Source organism: Serinus canaria, chromosome 25 (genome assembly GCF_022539315.1).
Source record: "Serinus canaria isolate serCan28SL12 chromosome 25, serCan2020, whole genome shotgun sequence".
Classification (NCBI taxonomy): Eukaryota; Metazoa; Chordata; class Aves; order Passeriformes; family Fringillidae; genus Serinus; species Serinus canaria.
The window spans coordinates 1652919-1663954 of NC_066338.1; the positions used below are offsets into that span (position 1 = coordinate 1652919).

Below are 11036 nucleotides of genomic sequence, written 5' to 3' on the forward strand. Positions count from 1 at the left end.
CCAGGGAAAAGGGGCGGTTTTGTGTTCTAGGGCTGTGGCTCAGAGCAGCCTTCTGGCTTTTAAAATTCCGCATATCGCAGGATGCCTCCCAGGACCAAGCTGGCACCAGTGCCAACTTGGGCTGGTTTGAGAGTGCCAAGTACCTCCTGCAAACTGACACCATCAACTAGGGTTGGTGAGTTTTATTTCCCAGGGAAAAGGGGCGGTTTTGTGTTCTAGGGGCTGTGGCTCAGAGCAGCCTTCTGGCTTTTAAAATTCCGCATATCGCAGGATGCCTCCCAGGACCAAGCTGGCACCAGTGCCAACTTGGGCTGGTTTGAGAGTGCCAAGTACCTCCTGCAAACTGACACCATCAACTAGGGTTGGTGAGTTTTATTTCCCAGGGAAAAGGGGCGGTTTTTGTGTTCTAGGGGCTGTGGCTCAGAGCAGCCTTCTGGCTTTTAAAATTCCGCATATCGCAGGATGCCTCCCAGGACCAAGCTGGCACCAGTGCCAACTTGGGCTGGTTTGAGAGTGCCAAGTACCTCCTGCAAACTGACACCATCAACTAGGGTTGGTGAGTTTTATTTCCCAGGGAAAAGGGGCGGTTTTTGTGTTCTAGGGGCTGTGGCTCAGAGCAGCCTTCTGGCTTTTAAAATTCCGCATATCGCAGGATGCCTCCCAGGACCAAGCTGGCACCAGTGCCAACTTGGGCTGGTTTGAGAGTGCCAAGTACCTCCTGCAAACTGACACCATCAACTAGGGTTGGTGAGTTTTATTTCCCAGGGAAAAGGGGCGGTTTTGTGTTCTAGGGGCTGTGGCTCAGAGCAGCCTTCTGGCTTTTAAAATTCCGCATATCGCAGGATGCCTCCCAGGACCAAGCTGGCACCAGTGCCAACTTGGGCTGGTTTGAGAGTGCCAAGTACCTCCTGCAAACTGACACCATCAACTAGGGTTGGTGAGTTTTATTACCTGGGAAAAGGGGCGGTTTTGTGTTCTAGGGCGGTGGCTCAGAGCAGCCTTCTGGCTTTTAAAATTCCGCATATCGCAGGATGCCTCCCAGGACCAAGCTGGCACCAGTGCCAACTTGGGCTGGTTTGAGAGTGCCAAGTACCTCCTGCAAACTGACACCATCAACTAGGGTTGGTGAGTTTTATTCCCAGGGAAAAGGGGCGGTTTTTGTGTTCTAGGGCTGTGGCTCAGAGCAGCCTTCTGGCTTTTAAAATTCCGCATATCGCAGGATGCCTCCCAGGACCAAGCTGGCACCAGTGCCAACTTGGGCTGGTTTGAGAGTGCCAAGTACCTCCTGAAAACTGACACCATCAACTAGGGTTGGTGAGTTTTATTTCCCAGGGAAAAGGGGCGGTTTTTGTGTTCTAGGGGCTGTGGCTCAGAGCAGCCTTCTGGCTTTTAAAATTCCGCATATCGCAGGATGCCTCCCAGGACCAAGCTGGCACCAGTGCCAACTTGGGCTGGTTTGAGAGTGCCAAGTACCTCCTGCAAACTGACACCATCAACTAGGGTTGGTGAGTTTTATTTCCCGGGAAAAGGGGCGGTTTTTGTGTTCTAGGGGCTGTGGCTCAGAGCAGCCTTCTGGCTTTTAAAATTCCGCATATCGCAGGATGCCTCCCAGGACCAAGCTGGCACCAGTGCCAACTTGGGCTGGTTTGAGAGTGCCAAGTACCTCCTGCAAACTGACACCATCAACTAGGGTTGGTGAGTTTTATTTCCCAGGGAAAAGGGGCGGTTTTGTGTTCTAGGGGCTGTGGCTCAGAGCAGCCTTCTGGCTTTAAAATTCCGCATATCGCAGGATGCCTCCCAGGACCAAGCTGGCACCAGTGCCAACTGGGCTGGTTTGAGAGTGCCAAGTACCTCCTGCAAACTGACACCATCAACTAGGGTTGGTGAGTTTTATTACCAGGGAAAAGGGGCGGTTTTTGTGTTCTAGGGGCTGTGGCTCAGAGCAGCCTTCTGGCTTTTAAAATTCCGCATATCGCAGGATGCCTCCCAGGACCAAGCTGGCACCAGTGCCAACTTGGGCTGGTTTGAGAGTGCCAAGTACCTCCTGCAAACTGACACCATCAACTAGGGTTGGTGAGTTTTGCTTACCTGGGAAAAGGGGCAGCGTTGGTGTTGCAGGGCCGGTGGCTCAGAGCAGCCTTCTGGCTCCTAAAATTCCGCATATCGCAGGATGCCTCCCAGGAACAAGCTGGCACCAGTGCCAACTTGGGCTGGTTTGAGAGTGCCAAGTACCTCCTGCAAACTGACACCATCAACTAGGGTTGGTGAGTTTTATTTCCCAGGGAAAAGGGGCGGTTTTTGTGTTCTAGGGGCTGTGGCTCAGAGCAGCCTTCTGGCTTTTAAAATTCCGCATATCGCAGGATGCCTCCCAGGACCAAGCTGGCACCAGTGCCAACTTGGGCTGGTTTGAGAGTGCCAAGTACCTCCTGCAAACTGACACCATGAACTAGGGTTGGTGAGTTTTATTTCCCAGGGAAAAGGGGCGGTTTTTGTGTTCTAGGGGCTGTGGCTCAGAGCAGCCTTCTGGCTTTTAAAATTCCGCATATCGCAGGATGCCTCCCAGGACCAAGCTGGCACCAGTGCCAACTTGGGCTGGTTTGAGAGTGCCAAGTACCTCCTGCAAACTGACACCATCAACTAGGGTTGGTGAGTTTTGCTTACCTGGGAAAAGGGGCGCGTTTGTGTTGCAGGGACGGTGGCTCAGAGCAGCCTTCTGGCTTTTAAAATTCCGCATATCGCAGGATGCCTCCCAGGACCAAGCTGGCACCAGTGCCAACTTGGGCTGGTTTGAGAGTGCCAAGTACCTCCTGCAAACTGACACCATCAACTAGGGTTGGTGAGTTTTGCTTACCCTGGGAAAAGGGGCGGTTTTTGTGTTCTAGGGGCCTGTGGCTCAGAGCAGCCTTCTGGCTTTTAAAATTCCGCATATCGCAGGATGCCTCCCAGGACCAAGCTGGCACCAGTGCCAACTTGGGCTGGTTTGAGAGTGCCAAGTACCTCCTGCAAACTGACACCATCAACTAGGGTTGGTGAGTTTTATTTCCCAGGGAAAAGGGGCGGTTTTTGTGTTCTAGGGGCTGTGGCTCAGAGCAGCCTTCTGGCTTCTAAAATTCCGCATATCGCAGGATGCCTCCCAGGACCAAGCTGGCACCAGTGCCAACTTGGGCTGGTTTGAGAGTGCCAAGTACCTCCTGCAAACTGACACCATCAACTAGGGTTGGTGAGTTTTATTCCCGGGAAAAGGGGCGGTTTTTGTGTTGCAGGGGCTGTGGCTCAGAGCAGCCTTCTGGCTTTTAAAATTCCGCATATCGCAGGATGCCTCCCAGGACCAAGCTGGCACCAGTGCCAACTTGGGCTGGTTTGAGAGTGCCAAGTACCTCCTGCAAACTGACACCATCAACTAGGGTTGGTGAGTTTTATTCCCAGGGAAAAGGGGCGGTTTTGTGTTCTAGGGGCTGTGGCTCAGAGCAGCCTTCTGGCTTTTAAAATTCCGCATATCGCAGGATGCCTCCCAGGACCAAGCTGGCACCAGTGCCAACTTGGGCTGGTTTGAGAGTGCCAAGTACCTCCTGCAAACTGACACCATCAACTAGGGTTGGTGAGTTTTATTTCCCAGGGAAAAGGGGCGGTTTTTGTGTTCTAGGGGCTGTGGCTCAGAGCAGCCTTCTGGCTTTTAAAATTCCGCATATCGCAGGATGCCTCCCAGGACCAAGCTGGCACCAGTGCCAACTTGGGCTGGTTTGAGAGTGCCAAGTACCTCCTGCAAACTGACACCATCAACTAGGGTTGGTGAGTTTTATTTCCCAGGGAAAAGGGGCGGTTTTGTGTTCTAGGGGCTGTGGCTCAGAGCAGCCTTCTGGCTTTTAAAATTCCGCATATCGCAGGATGCCTCCAGGACCAAGCTGGCACCAGTGCCAACTTGGGCTGGTTTGAGAGTGCCAAGTACCTCCTGCAAACTGACACCATCAACTAGGGTTGGTGAGTTTTGCTTACCTGGGAAAAGGGGCAGGTTTGTGTTGCAGGGCCGGTGGCTCAGAGCAGCCTTCTGGCTTTTAAAATTCCGCATATCGCAGGATGCCTCCCAGGACCAAGCTGGCACCAGTGCCAACTTGGGCTGGTTTGAGAGTGCCAAGTACCTCCTGCAAACTGACACCATCAACTAGGGTTGGTGAGTTTTATTTCCCAGGGAAAAGGGGCGGTTTTTGTGTTCTAGGGGCTGTGGCTCAGAGCAGCCTTCTGGCTTTTAAAATTCCGCATATCGCAGGATGCCTCCCAGGACCAAGCTGGCACCAGTGCCAACTTGGGCTGGTTTGAGAGTGCCAAGTACCTCCTGCAAACTGACACCATCAACTAGGGTTGGTGAGTTTTGATTCCCGGGAAAAGGGGCGGTTTTTGTGTTCTAGGGGCTGGGCTCAGAGCAGCCTTCTGGCTTTTAAAATTCCGCATATCGCAGGATGCCTCCCAGGACCAAGCTGGCACCAGTGCCAACTTGGGCTGGTTTGAGAGTGCCAAGTACCTCCTGCAAACTGACACCATGAACTAGGGTTGGTGAGTTTTGCTTACCAGGGAAAAGGGGCGGTGTTTGTGTTCAGGGCGGTGGCTCAGAGCAGCCTTCTGGCTTTTAAAATTCCGCATATCGCAGGATGCCTCCCAGGACCAAGCTGGCACCAGTGCCAACTGGGCTGGTTTGAGAGTGCCAAGTACCTCCTGCAAACTGACACCATCAACTAGGGTTGGTGAGTTTATTTACCAGGGAAAAGGGGCGGTTTTTGTGTTCTAGGGGCTGTGGCTCAGAGCAGCCTTCTGGCTTTTAAAATTCCGCATATCGCAGGATGCCTCCCAGGACCAAGCTGGCACCAGTGCCAACTTGGGCTGGTTTGAGAGTGCCAAGTACCTCCTGCAAACTGACACCATGAACTAGGGTTGGTGAGTTTTATTTCCCGGGAAAAGGGGCGGTTTTTTGTTCTAGGGGCGTGTGGCTCAGAGCAGCCTTCTGGCTTTTAAAATTCCGCATATCGCAGGATGCCTCCCAGGACCAAGCTGGCACCAGTGCCAACTTGGGCTGGTTTGAGAGTGCCAAGTACCTCCTGCAAACTGACACCATCAACTAGGGTTGGTGAGTTTTATTTCCCAGGGAAAAGGGGCGGTTTTTGTGTTCTAGGGGCTGTGGCTCAGAGCAGCCTTCTGGCTTTTAAAATTCCGCATATCGCAGGATGCCTCCCAGGACCAAGCTGGCACCAGTGCCAACTTGGGCTGGTTTGAGAGTGCCAAGTACCTCCTGCAAACTGACACCATCAACTAGGGTTGGTGAGTTTTATTTCCCAGGGAAAAGGGGCGGTTTTTGTGTTCTAGGGCCTGTGGCTCAGAGCAGCCTTCTGGCTTTTAAAATTCCGCATATCGCAGGATGCCTCCCAGGACCAAGCTGGCACCAGTGCCAACTTGGGCTGGTTTGAGAGTGCCAAGTACCTCCTGCAAACTGACACCATCAACTAGGGTTGGTGAGTTTTCTTACCAGGGAAAAGGGGCGGTTTTTGTGTTCTAGGGGCTGTGGCTCAGAGCAGCCTTCTGGCTTTTAAAATTCCGCATATCGCAGGATGCCTCCCAGGACCAAGCTGGCACCAGTGCCAACTTGGGCTGGTTTGAGAGTGCCAAGTACCTCCTGCAAACTGACACCATCAACTAGGGTTGGTGAGTTTTCTTACCAGGGAAAAGGGGCGGATTTTGGTGTTCAGGGCGGTGGCTCAGAGCAGCCTTCTGGCTTTTAAAATTCCGCATATCGCAGGATGCCTCCCAGGACCAAGCTGGCACCAGTGCCAACTTGGGCTGGTTTGAGAGTGCCAAGTACCTCCTGCAAACTGACACCATCAACTAGGGTTGGTGAGTTTTATTTCCCAGGGAAAAGGGGCGGTTTTTGTGTTCTAGGGGCTGGTGGCTCAGAGCAGCCTTCTGGCTTTTAAAATTCCGCATATCGCAGGATGCCTCCCAGGACCAAGCTGGCACCAGTGCCAACTTGGGCTGGTTTGAGAGTGCCAAGTACCTCCTGCAAACTGACACCATCAACTAGGGTTGGTGAGTTTTATTTCCCGGGAAAAGGGGCGGTTTTGTGTTCTAGGGGCGTGTGGCTCAGAGCAGCCTTCTGGCTTTTAAAATTCCGCATATCGCAGGATGCCTCCCAGGACCAAGCTGGCACCAGTGCCAACTTGGGCTGGTTTGAGAGTGCCAAGTACCTCCTGCAAACTGACACCATCAACTAGGGTTGGTGAGTTTTTGCTTACCTGGGAAAAGGGGCGGTTTTGTGTTCAGGGGCGGTGGCTCAGAGCAGCCTTCTGGCTTTTAAAATTCCGCATATCGCAGGATGCCTCCCAGGACCAAGCTGGCACCAGTGCCAACTTGGGCTGGTTTGAGAGTGCCAAGTACCTCCTGCAAAACTGACACCATGAACTAGGGTTGGTGAGTTTTATTTCCCAGGGAAAAGGGGCGGTTTTGTGTTCTAGGGGCTGTGGCTCAGAGCAGCCTTCTGGCTTTAAAATTCCGCATATCGCAGGATGCCTCCCAGGACCAAGCTGGCACCAGTGCCAACTTGGGCTGGTTTGAGAGTGCCAAGTACCTCCTGCAAACTGACACCATCAACTAGGGTTGGTGAGTTTTATTTCCAGGGAAAAGGGGCGGTTTTTGTGTTCTAGGGGCTGTGGCTCAGAGCAGCCTTCTGGCTTTTAAAATTCCGCATATCGCAGGATGCCTCCCAGGACCAAGCTGGCACCAGTGCCAACTTGGGCTGGTTTGAGAGTGCCAAGTACCTCCTGCAAACTGACACCATCAACTAGGGTTGGTGAGTTTTCTTACCTGGGAAAAGGGGCGGTTTTGTGTTCTAGGGGCGGTGGCTCAGAGCAGCCTTCTGGCTTTTAAAATTCCGCATATCGCAGGATGCCTCCCAGGACCAAGCTGGCACCAGTGCCAACTTGGGCTGGTTTGAGAGTGCCAAGTACCTCCTGCAAACTGACACCATCAACTAGGGTTGGTGAGTTTTATTTCCCAGGGAAAAGGGGCGGTTTTTGTGTTCTAGGGCTGTGGCTCAGAGCAGCCTTCTGGCTTTTAAAATTCCGCATATCGCAGGATGCCTCCCAGGACCAAGCTGGCACCAGTGCCAACTTGGGCTGGTTTGAGAGTGCCAAGTACCTCCTGCAAACTGACACCATGAACTAGGGTTGGTGAGTTTTATTTCCCAGGGAAAAGGGGCGGTTTTGTGTTCTAGGGCCGGTGGCTCAGAGCAGCCTTCTGGCTTCCTAAAATTCCGCATATCGCAGGATGCCTCCCAGGACCAAGCTGGCACCAGTGCCAACTTGGGCTGGTTTGAGAGTGCCAAGTACCTCCTGCAAACTGACACCATCAACTAGGGTTGGTGAGTTTTATTTCCCAGGGAAAAGGGGCGGTTTTTGTGTTCTAGGGGCTGTGGCTCAGAGCAGCCTTCTGGCTTTTAAAATTCCGCATATCGCAGGATGCCTCCCAGGACCAAGCTGGCACCAGTGCCAACTTGGGCTGGTTTGAGAGTGCCAAGTACCTCCTGCAAACTGACACCATGAACTAGGGTTAGTGAGTTTTGCTTACCTGGGAAAAGGGGCGGTTTTTTGTTCCAGGGCCGGTGGCTCAGAGCAGCCTTCTGGCTCTTAAAATTCCGCATATCGCAGGATGCCTCCCAGGACCAAGCTGGCACCAGTGCCAACTTGGGCTGGTTTGAGAGTGCCAAGTACCTCCTGCAAACTGACACCATCAACTAGGGTTGGTGAGTTTTATTTCCCAGGGAAAAGGGGCGGTTTTTGTGTTCTAGGGGCTGTGGCTCAGAGCAGCCTTCTGGCTTTTAAAATTCCGCATATCGCAGGATGCCTCCCAGGACCAAGCTGGCACCAGTGCCAACTTGGGCTGGTTTGAGAGTGCCAAGTACCTCCTGCAAACTGACACCATGAACTAGGGTTAGTGAGTTTTGCTTACCTGGGAAAAGGGGCGGTTTTTGTTCCAGGGCCGGTGGCTCAGAGCAGCCTTCTGGCTCTTAAAATTCCGCATATCGCAGGATGCCTCCCAGGACCAAGCTGGCACCAGTGCCAACTTGGGCTGGTTTGAGAGTGCCAAGTACCTCCTGCAAACTGACACCATGAACTAGGGTTAGTGAGTTTTGCTTACCTGGGAAAAGGGGCGGTTTTTTGTTCCAGGGCCGGTGGCTCAGAGCAGCCTTCTGGCTTTTAAAATTCCGCATATCGCAGGATGCCTCCCAGGACCAAGCTGGCACCAGTGCCAACTTGGGCTGGTTTGAGAGTGCCAAGTACCTCCTGCAAACTGACACCATCAACTAGGGTTGGTGAGTTTTGCTTCCCAGGGAAAAGGGGCGGTTTTTGTGTTCTAGGGCCGGTGGCTCAGAGCAGCCTTCTGGCTTTTAAAATTCCGCATATCGCAGGATGCCTCCCAGGACCAAGCTGGCACCAGTGCCAACTTGGGCTGGTTTGAGAGTGCCAAGTACCTCCTGCAAACTGACACCATGAACTAGGGTTGGTGAGTTTTATTTCCCAGGGAAAAGGGGCGGTTTTTGTGTTCTAGGGGCTGTGGCTCAGAGCAGCCTTCTGGCTTTTAAAATTCCGCATATCGCAGGATGCCTCCCAGGACCAAGCTGGCACCAGTGCCAACTTGGGCTGGTTTGAGAGTGCCAAGTACCTCCTGCAAACTGACACCATCAACTAGGGTTGGTGAGTTTTATTTCCCAGGGAAAAGGGGCGGTTTTTGTGTTCTAGGGGCTGTGGCTCAGAGCAGCCTTCTGGCTTTTAAAATTCCGCATATCGCAGGATGCCTCCCAGGACCAAGCTGGCACCAGTGCCAACTTGGGCTGGTTTGAGAGTGCCAAGTACCTCCTGCAAACTGACACCATGAACTAGGGTTGGTGAGTTTTATTTCCCAGGGAAAAGGGGCGGTTTTTGTGTTCTAGGGGCTGTGGCTCAGAGCAGCCTTCTGGCTTTTAAAATTCCGCATATCGCAGGATGCCTCCCAGGACCAAGCTGGCACCAGTGCCAACTTGGGCTGGTTTGAGAGTGCCAAGTACCTCCTGCAAACTGACACCATCAACTAGGGTTGGTGAGTTTTATTTACCAGGGAAAAGGGGCGGTTTTGTGTTCTAGGGCCTGTGGCTCAGAGCAGCCTTCTGGCTTTTAAAATTCCGCATATCGCAGGATGCCTCCCAGGACCAAGCTGGCACCAGTGCCAACTTGGGCTGGTTTGAGAGTGCCAAGTACCTCCTGCAAACTGACACCATCAACTAGGGTTGGTGAGTTTTATTTCCCAGGGAAAAGGGGCGGTTTTTGTGTTCTAGGGCCGGTGGCTCAGAGCAGCCTTCTGGCTTTTAAAATTCCGCATATCGCAGGATGCCTCCCAGGACCAAGCTGGCACCAGTGCCAACTTGGGCTGGTTTGAGAGTGCCAAGTACCTCCTGAAAACTGACACCATCAACTAGGGTTGGTGAGTTTTATTTCCCAGGGAAAAGGGGCGGTTTTTGTGTTCTAGGGGCTGTGGCTCAGAGCAGCCTTCTGGCTTTTAAAATTCCGCATATCGCAGGATGCCTCCCAGGACCAAGCTGGCACCAGTGCCAACTTGGGCTGGTTTGAGAGTGCCAAGTACCTCCTGCAAACTGACACCATCAACTAGGGTTGGTGAGTTTTGCTTACCTGGGAAAAGGGGCAGCGTTGGTGTTGCAGGGCCGGTGGCTCAGAGCAGCCTTCTGGCTCCTAAAATTCCGCATATCGCAGGATGCCTCCCAGGACCAAGCTGGCACCAGTGCCAACTTGGGCTGGTTTGAGAGTGCCAAGTACCTCCTGCAAACTGACACCATCAACTAGGGTTGGTGAGTTTTATTTCCCAGGGAAAAGGGGCGGTTTTTGTGTTCTAGGGGCTGTGGCTCAGAGCAGCCTTCTGGCTTTTAAAATTCCGCATATCGCAGGATGCCTCCCAGGACCAAGCTGGCACCAGTGCCAACTTGGGCTGGTTTGAGAGTGCCAAGTACCTCCTGCAAACTGACACCATCAACTAGGGTTGGTGAGTTTTGCTTACCTGGGAAAAGGGGCGGTTTTGTGTTCCAGGGCCGGTGGCTCAGAGCAGCCTTCTGGCTTTTAAAATTCCGCATATCGCAGGATGCCTCCCAGGACCAAGCTGGCACCAGTGCCAACTTGGGCTGGTTTGAGAGTGCCAAGTACCTCCTGCAAACTGACACCATGAACTAGGGTTAGTGAGTTTTGCTTACCTGGGAAAAGGGGCGGTTTTTTGTTCCAGGGCCGGTGGCTCAGAGCAGCCTTCTGGCTTTTAAAATTCCGCATATCGCAGGATGCCTCCCAGGACCAAGCTGGCACCAGTGCCAACTTGGGCTGGTTTGAGAGTGCCAAGTACCTCCTGCAAACTGACACCATCAACTAGGGTTGGTGAGTTTTATTTCCCAGGGAAAAGGGGCGGTTTTTGTGTTCTAGGGGCTGTGGCTCAGAGCAGCCTTCTGGCTTTTAAAATTCCGCATATCGCAGGATGCCTCCCAGGACCAAGCTGGCACCAGTGCCAACTTGGGCTGGTTTGAGAGTGCCAAGTACCTCCTGCAAACTGACACCATCAACTAGGGTTGGTGAGTTTTATTTCCCAGGGAAAAGGGGCGGTTTTTGTGTTCTAGGGGCTGTGGCTCAGAGCAGCCTTCTGGCTTTTAAAATTCCGCATATCGCAGGATGCCTCCCAGGACCAAGCTGGCACCAGTGCCAACTTGGGCTGGTTTGAGAGTGCCAAGTACCTCCTGCAAACTGACACCATCAACTAGGGTTAGTGAGTTTTGCTTACCTGGGAAAAGGGGCGGTTTTTTGTTCCAGGGCCGGTGGCTCAGAGCAGCCTTCTGGCTCCTAAAATTCCGCATATCGCAGGATGCCTCCCAGGACCAAGCTGGCACCAGTGCCAACTTGGGCTGGTTTGAGAGTGCCAAGTACCTCCTGCAAACTGACACCATCAACTAGGGTTGGTGAGTTTTATTTCCC

At 52.9% G+C, this 11036-nt stretch overlaps 1 long non-coding RNA gene across 4 annotated transcripts in view; it reads right to left on the minus strand.

Moving 5' to 3' along the window:
- Positions 1 to 10424, minus strand: part of LOC127060445 (uncharacterized) — a 218492-nt gene extending 208068 nt beyond the window's left edge. For all 4 annotated transcript variants that reach the window (XR_007779505.1, XR_007779508.1, XR_007779507.1 and 1 more), the window contains exons 1-4: positions 10274 to 10424; positions 9702 to 9761; positions 8176 to 8328; positions 2089 to 2242 (exon numbers count right to left, since the gene is read on the minus strand). This is a non-coding gene — a long non-coding RNA (uncharacterized LOC127060445). The remainder of the gene's footprint in view (positions 1 to 2088; positions 2243 to 8175; positions 8329 to 9701; positions 9762 to 10273) is intronic.
- Between the last annotated feature and the right edge of the window lie 612 nt (positions 10425 to 11036).